The sequence below is a fragment of the Miniopterus natalensis genome, chromosome 22, assembly GCF_054644295.1.
Source record: "Miniopterus natalensis isolate mMinNat1 chromosome 22, mMinNat1.hap1, whole genome shotgun sequence".
Taxonomy (NCBI): Eukaryota; Metazoa; Chordata; class Mammalia; order Chiroptera; family Miniopteridae; genus Miniopterus; species Miniopterus natalensis.
This window is the reverse complement of record NC_142102.1, coordinates 1,145,184-1,160,113: the sequence shown is the minus strand read 5'-3', so window position 1 is coordinate 1,160,113 and position 14,930 is coordinate 1,145,184. Positions and strand designations below refer to the sequence as shown.

Genomic DNA, 14,930 nt, shown 5'->3' with positions numbered 1-14,930 from the left:
GCTCACAAAGAAACATGTATTTATTCAGAAACAATTTCTTAGCACCTTTAAGTATTCCAACCATCTCATCTTTGGGGCATGGGATATAAATTTATAGATTAACACTCTATTTACTGTAATTTTACTTCATCCCCTTTACCAGAAAAGCCCTATTTCCAGCACTAAATGTCCAGAACAGGTTGCCCCACGGCATCTTGTGAAGGCTGCCTTCTATCAACACTGCAGGAAATCATATCTCCAACAATGCGGGTGGGCAGGCGGACTCCTCCCCAGGTGGGATAGAGCACCACCCCCTGCACATACGCAGGGTCCTCCACTGGAATCAGAGACTCGGCTCAGGCTCTGGCCCTGCCACCTGGTGACTTGGAGAAAGCCATATCAAAGCTGTGCACTTGGATTCCCACGTGTAGAGGGAATGGAGTAACTGACCTCCAGGACAGTCGCACCCAGGTTTAAAACTTCTACGAATCTATGATCAGAAGACAGAATGAAAATCACACCTTAGGAAAATACCAGAGTATTTTCAGGCAACTGTCGAATACATTTGTAATTTTATATACACATGTGCCAGACATTGGGTGGTAGACTGGGACCAAGACACTAAGCTATGAAGTATCTGACACGCGCCAGACATCTGTATAAAGAAAGGGGTAAAGCAGTATTCATAGGCCCTGGCCAGTGTGACTCAGGGGTTAGGGTGCACTGAAGGGTCAAAGGTAGAGGCTGGATTCCCCAGTCCAGGGCAAGTACCCGGGATGTGGGGTCGCTCCCCCGCCCTGGGGTGGGAGGCAACAGTTGATGTCTCTCTCCTTCCCTCTGAGAAGCAATGGAAAAAATACTCTCAGGTGAGGATTAACAAGAAAAACACAAACAAAAAATCAGTATTCTATAAGATTAGCAGCTGGGGGTGGGAGGGTGGGGGCCCAGAGATTCGGGAAAGGCACCCGAGAACGAGGCTCCCTTTCGCAAGGGGGCTTCACAGAAGATGGCACTACGTGCAGAAAGTCACGAGACTACAAGCTTCCAAAACAGAGCCATGACTCCTGTCCGAGGAGCCCCTGCCCCAGCTCAGCTCACGCCTGACCACAAGGTACCTAATAAATGCTGTCAGCCCATTTTACTGGTTTGCTGGTAACTGATTCATCCACATACACCCTGGTAGCACTCCCTGTAAACACTAGGAATCCTTGCCCTTAAGAGGAGCTCACAGCTGGTCAGAAAGGAGACAGCGTCGGGGATAACTCAGAATCCCCAGCACAGAAGGTGCTTTGGGATCATTCAGAAAACCTGGCCAGGAAGACTTCCACGGATGGTGACGCTTATTAAGTGCACCTGTGTTCGGCGTTTCACGTGCTTGACTCCTCCAGAAAGTTCTGAATTAGTTTCACAATTGCAATTTACTGATGAAAAAACTGCAGCTCACCAAGATTAAATAACTTGTCAAGGGTCAAACAACTACAGTAAGGGCAGAATTAAAAGCAAGATCCAATTCCAAAGCTATCTCCACTACATATACCACAATTCCTTCCATTTTTATGTTTTATCCTTACATTTGCAGTGGGGGGCTATCAAAACCAGCCAACACTCTTACTTGTCCTGAATCATCACGAAACGAGCGCCTAAGGCTTTCTCCACATGTTTTACTTGAAAAATCACTTGCGAACATGTGTCTTCAGTCATAAAAATCAGAAAACTAATTTTTAACAGCTGCATATGTACTTAATGTTTCTACATTTCAACCCTATGCAAGCCTAGATCCAAACAAAACTGCAACAGGACTGAAGAACCTAACCAACAATCATTTTGGAAATGGACATCCGTAACTACCATGCCAACTGCTTGGGCTGTGGATTATTCTACTGACTGTATAATGAGAGAAACAGCAAGTTATTTTCTTTTTGAGGGGCCAGAGGATATTTTTGGAGGGGAGAGAGAAAGGGTGGTTTAGAAATGACCTAGAGTTTAAGAAATACAACTGATTAAGTATTACATGTCAAAGACGTTGAAGATATGCAATAAATCTTGTTAAATGGAGTGGACAAGTGGTACGAGTGTCTCTTCCTCACACTATTGACGGATAAGTACCCTTACTTAAGAAATTATGCTTCTAAATTTTAACCTATACACGCCCAGAGCTAAACAAAACTGTGCGAAAGCCCTGAAGAACATAACCAGCTCCCAAAACCTCTGAAAAGGAGTCGAACGCTGCAATTTTGTATCACTGGGTACAGTTCCCTCCCCAGGAGCCGACAGTGTCCGGGGGATGTGTACACATCAACTGCCACACCAATGCTACTTAGTAAATATTGACACGGTGAGACTGTCCTAGCTTAAGGTCCAGTTGTGCAAAGAGAGTCATTATTTCTTGAGTCTATTACTTTTGTTGTGTCGTGATTATCCGTTTCTTAAAGGGCTTCTAGCCGGGCTGCGTTAATATTGTATTCCTTTCATTAATAATGTGGTAAGTGGCTCAGATTTACAAGCAGGGTCTGATTCCAGAGTTGTTTCCTTTACACCCGTGACAAAAACTGTCCCTTTTTCCTCCCTGAATTCTGACGACAAGATAATTGTCCAACTCAGTCGACAACTCGCCGGGTCCCGAGCGCCTGTGAAACCTAACTTTCTAACAGCTGTACCTCTAAACTTCAGGTCATCTCCCTCGCAAGCCCTTCTCCCGCAAACATATTCCGGAGTAACTCGCCGCTTCGCTCGATACCGCGGGCGGTGCCACGAGTCAAAAGCGGGGACCGCGGATTCACGTGTCTCCGTGACTGGGGGCAACTTGGGCGTGTAAATAAACGCACGCTCCCGGTTTACACTTTCGCCAGCACCCCGGCCGCTTAAGAAATACCCTCAAGAGCCTCTACAATGATCCCATTTCGGATTTAAAACGACAGGACGTTTTAAAAAAAACAAAAACAAAACACAAACACACACACGGAGGCGAAATTACCTTTAGAGGATGGCCGGCTTCATCAAACAGCGTCCGCGCTGAATGACTGTTACCGATTTCAAGGACTTTTTTAAAAAAAAGCATGTGCCACCTTCAAAGGCGGACTTGACCAACAAAACCCGCGCCCCACGGCCCGCAGCGAGTTCGTGGCTTTTTTTTTTTTTTTTCTCTCAACTGCGGGCGGAGGTGGGGGCGGGAGTGGGGGCGGGGAGAGGGGCCAACAGTTTCGCGGGGGCTGCCCGGACCCGAGCCCCGGCCCACGCTGCGCCCCCGAATCCGCGAGCGACCCGGGAGCGCACCCCCGGGCGCCCTCCTCGCCGGCGCGCCCAGGACCCCACCGCCCAGGCGCCCGTCCCGGTGCTTCCCTCCCGGGCACGGGGAGCCCCGGAGCGGACCTGCCCTTGGCCGGGCCCAGGAGGGGCCACCCCCGCGCCCCCCGCGCCGGGCCCGGCGTCCCCTCCGGCCACCCAGCCCTCGCCCCGGCGCTGACAGTTACGGCGGCCGCGGCCACCGGGGGCCCGCCGCCCGCACCGGCCCCCAGACCACGCGCCCCCAACACCCGCCCTGGGGGTGGGGCGCCCCGGGCGACCGCGGGGACCCAGGCCCGTCCCCGGCCGCACCGACCTGTCGTGGCCCCCGCGCCGGGGCTGCGGCCCTCGCCGCTGCGGCCGCCTCAGGGGTCGTGGTCGCCCTCGCCCGCCGCCTCCGCCCGCCACCGCCTCGTTCCCGGTCGCTGCCGCCACCGCCGGCGCTCATGCGGGACCCGCGCGGCCTTCTCCGCAGACCGAGGCCGGCCAAGCGGGCGCCGGGGCCGCACACCGGCCCGAGCTCGTCGCCAGCCGCCCCTTCCGACGCCGCCCGTCCGCACCGGGGCTGCGGGGCCGGGCTGCGAGCTGCTGCTGCGAGCGCGGCTCCGAGGAGGCGCGAGGGAGGCGCCGCCGCCCGCGGCCGTGAGGGAGCGCGGGGTCGGCAGAGGTGACGCACCGGCGGGGGCGGCGGGGGGCGCGAGGGAGCGGGGGGCGGCGGCGGGGGGCGCTTCCGGGCGGGCGGGCGGGGGGGGTCGCGTCCAGGCGCTGCCGTCTCCTGCAGTCACCCCGAGCCCAGCGCCACCATCTTGGAAAACGCGGATCTCGCGGGCGCGGCGAGAGCCGGGAGGACTGGCGGGGCGGGGCGGGCCGAGTATCCCGGCAGGCAGCGCGCGCCGCGGCCGGGCCAGGGCTCCGGGCGGGGACGCAGGCACGTCGCGCGCGGCCCCGCCCCCCCGTGCGTGCCGCCGGCGCCGCGCAGGGGGCGTCGGGAAGGGGAAGTGGCTCGCGGCGCGCGGAGTCCCCCCCGGGGTCGGTCGCCATCTTGGCGCCGGGCGGAGGGGTCCGTGTCTCCCGAGGGTTCGTGCTGTCCGGGGTCCGACAGAAAGAAGGGGGCGCGCCGCGGGAACGCCTTGGGAGCCCATCCCCGGGGGTGCCTCAGGGCCCCCCCGCCCTGCCCAGGCGAGGGACGTGCCGAAACGTGGACGCGCCCCGTTTTGTCGGGCGGCGGATCGGGGGGCCACGGGTGCGGAGGGGTCGCGGGTGGCGCTGAGCCCGCAGCGGGCAGGACCCACGCGGCCCCCGGCCCCCGCCCTCCCCGGCTGCCTTGGAAAACGGGGCGCAAGGTCATCGGCGGGGGCCGCCGCCAGCACGCGGGGTGTCGCCGTCCACGGAGGGCGCCGGTCCCCGCGGCCTGACCTTCGGGGCCGCGGGCGGAGGGACGCGACCTATCGCCTGACCTCGGCGGGGGGTGGCGGGGAGGGCAGAGGCAACTGGTCTTGAAACTTCACGACACATAAACCCGCTTAAAGCCACGCGTGTGCACATCGAGTCCCAAGTCCCCGTTTTATTTAAAAGGACTTTTTTATTTATTTTTATTATTATTTTTAATGGCCCGGCCACCCTTACCGGCGAATCGCTGCCCCCCACGCATTGTGCTAACAGCTGGCAGCGCTGCGGGCGCGCCCGTGAAACACTGTATCTGACGAGCGGCTCATTCAAACTTCCTGCCCAGAAGGTGGATACAATGTATTTACTTAGCTCCGGTCCTCAGAGCCGGTTTTTTTTTTTTTTTTTACAGGGCTCCCCGATCGAACCAACGGCAGAAAACTGAACCCATTAGAAAAAATAAGCGAGAGGAACTGAACTTGATTCTAGGGCCACGGGTGATCAATCGCGTACAATTGTAGCTCAGTTCCCTGTTTAATCATTTCGCCCGTTACAGGTCCTCATTTGGAAACTATTTGCACTCAGAGTTTATGGAGAAGACCAGTTAAAATGATAGTCTTTTAAGGATTTACCTTTACATAGTATCAAAATAGGCCAATGAGAACGGGAAATCTTTAAAGAGAGTAATTACAGCAACGTGGGACCATTTTTTTTCAGCCATTCTATTTCCTATTAAGTAACAATTGTCTGAATAAGTAAAGTATAATTTTATAATAACCTGCTTTATCAGGATGTGTCAGAAAATGCCGGCGTTCCAAGAAGGTTGGCTGGAAATAAGTAAAATCTGCTCTTGGAATCCGGAGAAGTCACCCGCAGCCCCTTTAGCTCATTAATATTAAATAGGTGTTGGTGAGTGACACTAATGTTGGGCAAGGCAAGCACCCACGGCGTTCCCTGCCTTATCCATATTCAAATCTCAAAATGTTTGCTGGCAAAAAATCACCAGCACGGATATTGTCGGGCATTCTTACCATTCTAGTAGCGTTCGTCTCCATGTGTGTATATCCGTTTTTATGAATACATTTCTTCTCCCAAATTAGACCCGTTTTTTTTTTTTTCCCCCACATGTGTTTTCCCAGGAAAACACCTTAGCATCTACTAAGTAGTAAAATTTTTAGACTTCCAGTCAAAATGAAACCCAATTGTTTCTAATAATTTTCTTATCTCGGGTGTAAAGTGAAAGCAGTTTAAATTTTTTTATTTTTTTTTTATTTTTAGCATCATGCATTAATTCCTCGAATAAACTCTGCGCTTTTACCATTAACCCAGAACTGTGCCAGGCTTTGTGGGAAACAATAAAAGATTGACAATCCGGCCAGGGCCGGTGTTGCTCAGTGGTTAGAGCGCAGGCCTGTGCACCAAAGAGTCGAGGGTTCGATTCCTGGTCCAGGGCACCGACCTCAGTTGCAGGTTGGCTCCGCGCCCCCAGTTGCTGTGTCTCTCTCACGTCGATGTTTTTCTCTCTCTTTCTGCCTCCTCCCTCCCTCCCTCCTACTCTCTCTGTAAACGCAATGGAAAAGATATCCTCAGTGAGAATTAACAAAACAAAAAAAAACATTGAAAATCCCTATCACGGTCCTCACCTCACAGTCCAAGAGGAAGTGAACACCTGTAAAACTATGGACACATTTTTTTTTTAATAACCCAACATTTCAGCGATGGTGGGAGCATTCATTCATTAATACGTACCTTCGAATCCTCATAAGCCATTTTCCTAATGAAACAGTCTGCCTCCAAGTTGGTTTTTTTGACGGCCGCTTTGCTGCTCAAGATTTCTTGTTGACATGAGTCACAACCGGTGGTGAATCAAAACGAAAAAAACACCGTTGTTTTTTTTTTTTATTACCGAGCATTCCCGGAGATCAGAAGCAAACTACGAAACAGAAAAGGGTCAGGTAAGGTGGGATGGAAGCTGCCGTTGCTATTTTCAGTGTCTAAGAAAGGCCGTTGGAGCAGAGTGAGCTCCATGAAGAACATCGCCTGGCACGGGGTCCGCTGGGTGAACGTCAGTGCTCAGGAGCAGCAGTAATGGCATCACCCCGTCGCTGCTCAGCTGCCGGCGGGAACCTCACAGCCCCGGCCCTCTTCCTGCCGCTCGGCCTGGCTCTGCACTGCCCCGTCTCCTGTCTTGAACCATGAGCCATCCTTCCTCCCTTCCACAGCTAATTTTTTTTTTTTTGGTAGGTGGGAGTCTTCTCGAGACTCGAATCCCTATCATTCCATCCTCTGCTTATAAATTCTCCCCCTGCTCACACTGTCCCTTGTACCCAAGTGCCATTTCCTTCCAAGCCCGTCTCCAGCTACTGAAATCGAGCGTTTGCCCCCGTTGCGCCACACGCGTTGCTTGTCTGTTACTGGCAGTGACGGCAAATGGCCACACCGAAAGGCGGCTTCCCGGCGCTCGCGGTTCCTGACCTCGGCAGCCTCCCCCCGCCACCCCGCTAACCCTCCCTGGAGCGGGCTCCGGCGGGCTCGGCCTTCCCCGACCTCTCCCTGTCTCCGGCCGCTCTCCCTCGGGTCCTTCCCTGCCCTGTTTCGGGGTGTCTGCCTTTGCCATCTGCATCATTTAGGGATCGGGGTAGAACCTTGAACTCAGACCCGACTCAGAAACTCGAGGCAGGCATTGGAAATCCACACTGGGCGTCTGCAGGCACCTCCAACTCAACGCGCCTACAGCTGAACTGCTGTTTGTCCCGTGTGCCACCACTCACCGGGTCGGGGGTACCTGCGGAGAGGAGCAGGTCTGGGGGGGGCAAGGACTCGGGTTCGGGGAATGTTACGTGCTTGACGACTGTATCTCCGTGGTGGAGACTGGCTGCTAGTTGCCTCCTCTCCCCATGATGATGGAACATCCAGCCAGACGCTCGGTCGCCTGTAATAAACACTCGAGTGTGGTCATGTCCCTAGGTCCCGGCCGGTCGGATATGAGCGGAAATGACGCCTGCAGCTTTCAGGCCCCGGAGCCCCGGTCCCCGTGTCCCTTTCTGATGGTTGGAATGTGGTTGGGAGGGGTCCCAGAGCAACAAGGTGGGTCCCTGAGGAAGTCACGGGGTCAGAGCCCCGGGGACCAGCTTGGGCTGGGGCGTGAGACAGCCACTACCCTCTGTAACCTGCCAGGGTCCTTCTGGATCCCTTTCACCGCCGTCCACCCTGTAGCCCAGGACCCAGTGAAGGAGTCGGAGGCATTTGGACGCGGGCGCCTGCAGATAGGGGCGAAGGAAACCTGCTCATCCTGCCCCCCCCACGGTGACAGTCCCCGATCGCAATAAGGTTAGAAGCCCTGACAACTAGGAGGCGGAGTCCCATGTTCCCTAAAGAACTCCCTTTAGAAGCGGGTGGCACAGCGAAGTGGTTAAGAGCACAGGCCCCCAGCTCCTCAGCAAGCGCGGAATGCCAGGCAACATCGTAAGCCCCTCTCTGACTTAGTTGTCTCATCTGTAAAATGGGGCTGTGAGGATGAACATCATATTAATGTGCATAAAGCACTTAGAAGAACAACGCTGGGTGCCTGATACAAGCTCAGCAGAGGTAAGCTTTCCAACACCCTGCGAATGCCAGTTCTGATCTAGAACCTTCCATTAAACCCTCAGTGGCCCGGCCGGGCGCGGCTCAGCGGTTGAGCCTCGACCTAGGATCCAGGCGATCGGGGTTCGATTCCCGGTCAGGGCACAGGCCCGGGTTGCGGGCTCCACCAATGACTCTCTCATCATTGATGTTTCTCTCTCTCTCTCCCCCTCTCCTTTCCTCTCTCTGAAATCAATAAAGATATATTAAAAAACAAAAACAAAAAAACACCTTCAGTTAACTAACCCTTTTTTCTCTCATCAGAGAAGGGGGGGAAATAATAGTACTGACCGCACAGGGCTGCAGGAAGCCTTCAGCCACCCACTGGGCGCGTATTCATTGACTAGGTTGGGCCGCTCTGGGTCCCGAGAACCCGCGGCGACCCACGGCCTGCCCTCCTGGAGCTTATGGCCCGCAGGGTGGGCGTCAGAAGGGGGGAGGCGGCGGCAGAAATGCACGTCGAGGTGAAGAGAGCAGAGAACCCCACGGACGTGAGGGCACGCAGGTTGGCCGGAGGGGGTCCCGCTGGAAAGAGGACGTTGGAGGGGAGGCAGTGAGGGAAGGAGCCGCGGGCACCCAGGGGAGGAACACTCGGGCTGAGAGGGCCCTGGGGGTGCCTGAGGCCGCCTGGCACCACCCGCAAGGCCCCCGGCCTGCTGGGCCCTGCCCCTCCGCCCAGGGACTCGGGTGTCTGCGCGGGACGAGGCGGGAAGGCCCCAGAAGGGCCAGAGGGCGACCGCAAGATGCACCTTGCGGGGGTCGCTCTGTCTGCCGCGGGGAAGGACAGACGCCCGTGTGGGCGTGCAGTGCCTGACCTATGGGAGGTGTTCAGTCGGCGGTAATAAACACCATTACTGTTATTATATTAGCTGTCGCCACGGCCGTTATCGTAACATCTGTTTCCGTCTGTAGAATCCCACCGCGGCTTCCTTCATCTAGGCCCTGAGGGCTTCTTTCTTTTTGAAAGGACAGTGTATGGATTTTTAGAGAGAGACGAAGGGAGAGGAGAGAAACACTGATGTGCGATCGCCTGCCTCCTGCACGGCCCCTGCCGGGGATCGAGCCCGCAGCCCAGGCACCTGCCCCGACCCAGAACCCGCGACCTTTCCGTGCCCAGGGCGACACCCAACCAACCGAGCCACACGGGCCAGGGCAGGCCCTTAGCATTTACTTGAGCTAGAATGTAAGTTCCAAAAGGACAGGGTCATAGGACCTCACGCATTCTTGTGTCCCCAGCAGCCGACCCAACGCTGGTCCCTGTTAGAGCAAAACAGTCTTAAAGAAACACGATCTCTTGCCCTGGCCGGTGTGGCTCAGTGGTTAGAGCACCAGCCCGCGGACTGAAGGGGTCCCAGGTTCGGTTCCGGCCGAGGGCACGTACCTGGGTCGCAGGCTCCATCTCAGCCCTGGTCGGGGCTCATGCGGGAGGCGACCGATCGACGTGTCTCTCTCACATCGACGTTTCTCTCTCCCTCTCTCTCTCCCTGAAAAGCAATGGAAAACATATCCTCGGTGCCCGGCCGGGCGTGGCTCAGCGGCTGAGCATCGGCCTAGGATCCAGGCGATCAGGGTTCGGTTCCCGGTCAGGGCACATGCCCGGGTTGCGGGCTCGATCAATGACTCTCTCATCATTGATGTTTCTGTCTCTCTCCCTCCCTCTCCTTTCCTCTCTCTGAAATCAATAAAGATATATATAAAAAAAAGAAAAAAACAAGAAAAGAAAACATATCCTCGGGCGAGGGTTAAAAAAATAAATAAAACAGTGGTTCTCAAACCATTCGAGAGTAAAGGTGCTGCCTTGCTCGCATCCGTCCGTGGCTCTGGACAGCTTTCTGGGCCTTGTCCGAACCCCAAGAACGCGGGGCCCCCTCCCCGCCCCGTCTCCGGGCTCTCCCCGCGGGAGCCCGCTGCTGGAGCCCTGCTTACCCCACTGCGCGCAGTTTCTTCTGCCTTTTAGACGCGTCCAAGCAGGGCCACGGCGGGGCCTCTTCTCCACGTCTTCTCGACCCGTCCCTTCCCATACACTGTTGGTTGATGGGCTGGGTTTACGCTTCCGTCCCCCCTTAGTTTCCTTGAAAGAGGAGAGGGCCTTGGACTTGCTGTGTGTCCCCAGTACCTTATCTCGATGGCTGAAACCTGGTCACTCCTCAGAAAGTGTCTGAATGAATTGAGCTAATGGCTCTCTCGCTTTTCAACGATGCCCATCAGAGGGGCAGACGCCTCTGTCCATCAGGGTACAGAGACGCCTCTGTATCCAATTCAATGGGGACAGAAAAAAAACAGGCAAATTAATTTACTGTAAGAAATTTGATCTTGTTGTGAACCCCAGCAACCAAGCAACAATGTATAAGGCCTTAGGATTACGATGTATAAAACCAAGATACTGAACAAGGTGACCCATAAAGCCCCCTTAAACCTATGATTACCCAACCCGTAATTTTCACTAATTGCACCGATATCCAGGACCGCATAAGAAGTCGCTCAAGCAAAAACCCTGGAAGTCCTCTCAAATTATGCTTTGACCTTGGCCATCTCGGTCTCTTTGTGCCCGCCCGGCCCCAGCTGGGGAGTGGGTGGAAAGGAGGCGTTTCGCTGAACGCCAGCTGCCGCGGCCGCTGAGCTGAGCCGCTCTGAATAAAACAGTTCCACTGCGATCAATGAAGCCACCCTCAGAAACGCTGCCTCCCCGCAAACGCGTCGCCGAGCCTTTGGAATCACTCACACTGCATTTGTACGTCTAATGCCATTTAAAATACAGATCCTACCGATTCTCCTAGGAATTCTAACAAATTAATTTTTTAAACCTAAAGAAGTGCGTCGGTTAAATAAAATCTCGGTTATTAAAATGGTGCAGACAACTACTCCCCCCCCCCCTTTCTTTTTCCCAAGGCTATCTCAGCTAAAGAAAACATCTGGCTGGGGAAGAATCATGAATATTATTTACAGTTGATAAGAAACATTGCATTTTTTATCCTTGCTTGACACTAAGAATACAAGATTATCATTTACTGCTGGTTCATTTTGAGATTGCTTGAAACAATTTGATACCTAATGGCTGCCTTTTTAAATTGTTTGTTTTTATTTTTCTCCTGACAGTTAACTACGATTACAATGTAGAAAGACCAAGGGTTATTCAGAGACTAATTTAGATATTCATGACGTAAAATATTTTATACTGTTTCTTTGGTTAGTTAGTTTGTTTCAGTGGTACTGGCTGCATCTGTCAGTCTCTAACATGACAGTTTTCTTCCACACATTGCATTTGTGCACCCATTAGGTGCTAGTTGCTTGAATGAATCTCATTAATTTTTTTTTTAATTTTTTTTTTTAATATATCTTTATTGATTTCAGAGAGAGGAAAGGAGAGGGGGAGAGAGAGAGAGAGAAACATCAATGATGAGAGAGTCATTGATCGGCTGCAGCCCGCAACCCGGGCATGTGCCCTGACTGGGAATCGAACCCTGATCGCCTGGATCCTAGGCCGATGCTCAACCGCTGGGCCACGCCCAGCTGGGCCTGAATCTCATTAATTTTTACAACAATTTTGAGTGTTACCCATTTCGTGAATTAGGAAATTGAGCTTAGAATAAGTAACTTGCCCATTCTCACAGCTAAAGCTGGTAGAGCTAGGATTTAAATCCAGGTGTGTGTGTGTGTGTGTGTGTGTGTGTGTGTGTGTGTGTGTGTGTGTCTTCTTGCTGCTTTCTAGAAAACAAAGATACATTTTTAAAAAAAATTTAATCCTTGCCTTGCTGGGATGGCTCAGCAGTTGAGCATCGACCTAGGATCCTGGAGATCACGGTTCAATTCCCGGTCAGGGCACAGGCCCGGGTTGTGGGCTCCTGGATCCCCAGTCGGGGGTGTGCAGGAGGCAGCTAATCAATGACTCTCATCATTGATGTTTCTCTCTCTCTCCCTCTCCCTTCCTCTCTCTGAACTCAATAAAAATACATATATTAAAAAAAAAAAGACATAGGAGCTGGGGAGTCTATGAAATCCTTTGCCTGGAGGGCCATGGACCCAGAGATCACTCTTTAAAAACAAAAAATAAATTTAATCCTCACCTGAGGATAAGTTGTTATTGATTTTTACAGAGAGAAGAAGGGGGAGGGAGTGAGAGAAAGAGAGAGAGAGAAACATCGATGTGAGAGACATCAATCGGTTGCCTCCCCCATGCACCCTGATGGGGAATCAAACCCACAACCTTCTTGGTATCCTGGGGGGGGGGGGAGGATGGCGCTCCAAGCTACTGAGCCACCCAGCCAGGGCAAAGATACATTTTTTGAATTTTGAAAATATGTTTCATTAAAATGTTTCTTAATCATGGAGTCTTCCCTTTTATTCATTGCTTCCTAACAGTATTACACCAGATTAATATTGTCCAGTTGTTACCCAAGAGAAAGCTCCTTTCCCATGCTGTTTGGGTCAAGGCTGGCCTCTGAGAGCCTCAGCTGGCCTGCTCCACCCCGACTCCCTCCAGCAGCCAGTCCTCATCACGTGATCATCTTTTTTTCTTTTTTAAAATATATCTTTATTGATTTCAGAGAGAGGAAGAGAGAGAGAGAGAGAGAAACATCAATGAGGAGAGTCATTGATCGGCCGCCTCCTGCTCGCCCCCTGCTGGGGATCGAGGGGCCCGCAACCCAGGCCTGTGTCCTGACCTGGAATCGAACCTCAATCTCCTGGTTCCTAGATTGATGCTCAACGGCTGAGCCCCGCCAGCCGGACCAATTCTCCATTTTTAAAAGTGACTTATGCCAACCTCCGCTCTGGTCCACTTCATGTCTAACCCCGGAGAGGAGGTCTTAGTCTTCTCAGTCCCATCTCACTGTGCACACTAACAATATTATACCCCATTGCCTGGGCGCCTGCAGTCTCCTCTCATCCGGAAGGGATTTTTTTTAACGTCTAAACATCTTCAGGTCTCTGAAACTGACAACCCCTACTAAGCTATCAGTACCTTTCCCCCTATTTCTCTCCATGTCAAACACTTGTCACACGAAACACGCCGCAGTTGTTTACTTCCCCATTTCCCGGTCATTCTTTAACCCTAAAGAAAAGTCTAAAGACCAGCGCACTGGGCACACTATTTGCTTTGTCCAGATGTCACAATAGCTCATATTTTGCTTCATTTGCTCAGCCATCTCTCGTCTCTAACCACGGAGCCAGTCTGACACAAATCACAGGTTTCATCACACTCTCCCAAAGGTCAGCATGCTTTTCCTGAGATCAAGGGCATTCTTATATGTTACGACACCATACAACAGTCAACATTGGCTCGCTAATATCTCACACACACTCCATATTCGTTTCCCAATTGTCTCACTAGGATTTTTTTATAGAACTTTTTCATCCGAGGCTCAATGAAGTAACACACTCCTGTAGCCACCACGCTTCTTTTAGTCTTGATTTATCTAGAAACATCCCAGAACCATTTTCTTTATTTTTATGAACTTGATTTTTTATTTTTTTTATTAAGATTCCGGGGCAGTCCTTTTTTTTTTTCTCCAACTGTTGATTTTTAGAGAGAGAGAGAGAGAGAAACATCGATGTGAGAGCGCGACATCGATGGGCTGTTTCTCTCTCTCTCTGCCTTCCTCCCTCTCTAAAACCAATTAAAAAAAAAAAAAAAGACTCCTCAAAATTAATGTTGGTGAGATTTATCCATGTTGTGACCAGTATCTGTAACGTGTATCTGTCGTCGGTTCATTTTTGCGGTCACCTAAGGCTCACACCTCATCGGTCCCTTCTCCTACCCATGGCCTTTGGGGCTCCCCCCTGGTTTTGTACATAATGAATGATGCTGCTGGGTGAACTCTCGACGTGCAAAGAACCTGCTCCTGCCCGAGTCACGAACAAAGGCCTCTCCCGCCCCAGAAACGGCTCTCCAGGCTTCCTTATTACCATTCGGTCTTATGATCTTAATAGCTACTCGGTGACTGTATTTTCCCACTGGACAGTCTGATTCACCCGCATACAATAAGCTTCATGTTCTGTACTTTCCTATGAATACGTTTGCCACTGGAGAGCGTGATGAGAATTAATGAGCTTGGCGATCGCCGAAGCCCTCTGAGCCCCTCGGGAGCCACGCTCGCTTCGTGCTTAGTCATAGTTAGGGGGCCCGAGCACAGCGCGGGTAAGCGACACCGGCACCCCGGTAGGCCTCGCCTCGGTCCTACGGTTGAGTCACGGGCTATAGATTCTCCGACTTCCTCGGTAAAGCTTCTGGGAGCGAAACTAACAGTCAAAACTAGCAGGGATGATAAACTGTCGACATCCACAGACTCGCCTGGGTGGCGCGTTGGCAATCTGCTTCCCAGGCTCCCCTCCGAGAATCTCGATCAACGGGTCCGAGGTGGAGCCCGGGAATCTGCATTTTAAAAAAATATGTTTTTATTACATTGAGAGCGAGAGGAAGGGAGAGGGGGAGAGAGAGAGAGAAATATTGGAGCAAGAACCTGCCTCCTGCATGCCCCCCCCACTGGGGATCAAGCCCCAAACCTGGGCTCCATGTGCCCTGACAGGGAATCGGACCACTGAGCCACACCAGCTGGGCAAGGAATCTGCATTTTTAACCTGCACCCGAAGTGTCGTTTGGGCCTCTCTGTGGCAGAGCTGCCAGTGAGCAACAGGAAGGAGAAATAAGGCCATGACTGCAG

At 52.7% G+C, this 14,930-nt stretch overlaps 1 protein-coding gene across 4 annotated transcripts in view; it reads right to left on the bottom strand.

Moving 5' to 3' along the window:
* UBE3A (ubiquitin protein ligase E3A) overlaps window positions 1-3,655 on the bottom strand; it is a 55,419-nt gene extending 51,764 nt beyond the window's left edge. For 3 of the 4 annotated variants that reach the window (XM_087829184.1, XM_087829183.1, XM_087829180.1), the window contains exon 1: window positions 3,578-3,655. The gene's annotated coding sequence lies outside the window, so the exon portion shown is untranslated. Of the gene's footprint in view, window positions 1-2,953; window positions 2,973-3,577 lie in introns of those variants that run through there. The other variant, XM_087829181.1, reaches the window with a different exon arrangement.
* Between the last annotated feature and the right edge of the window lie 11,275 nt (window positions 3,656-14,930).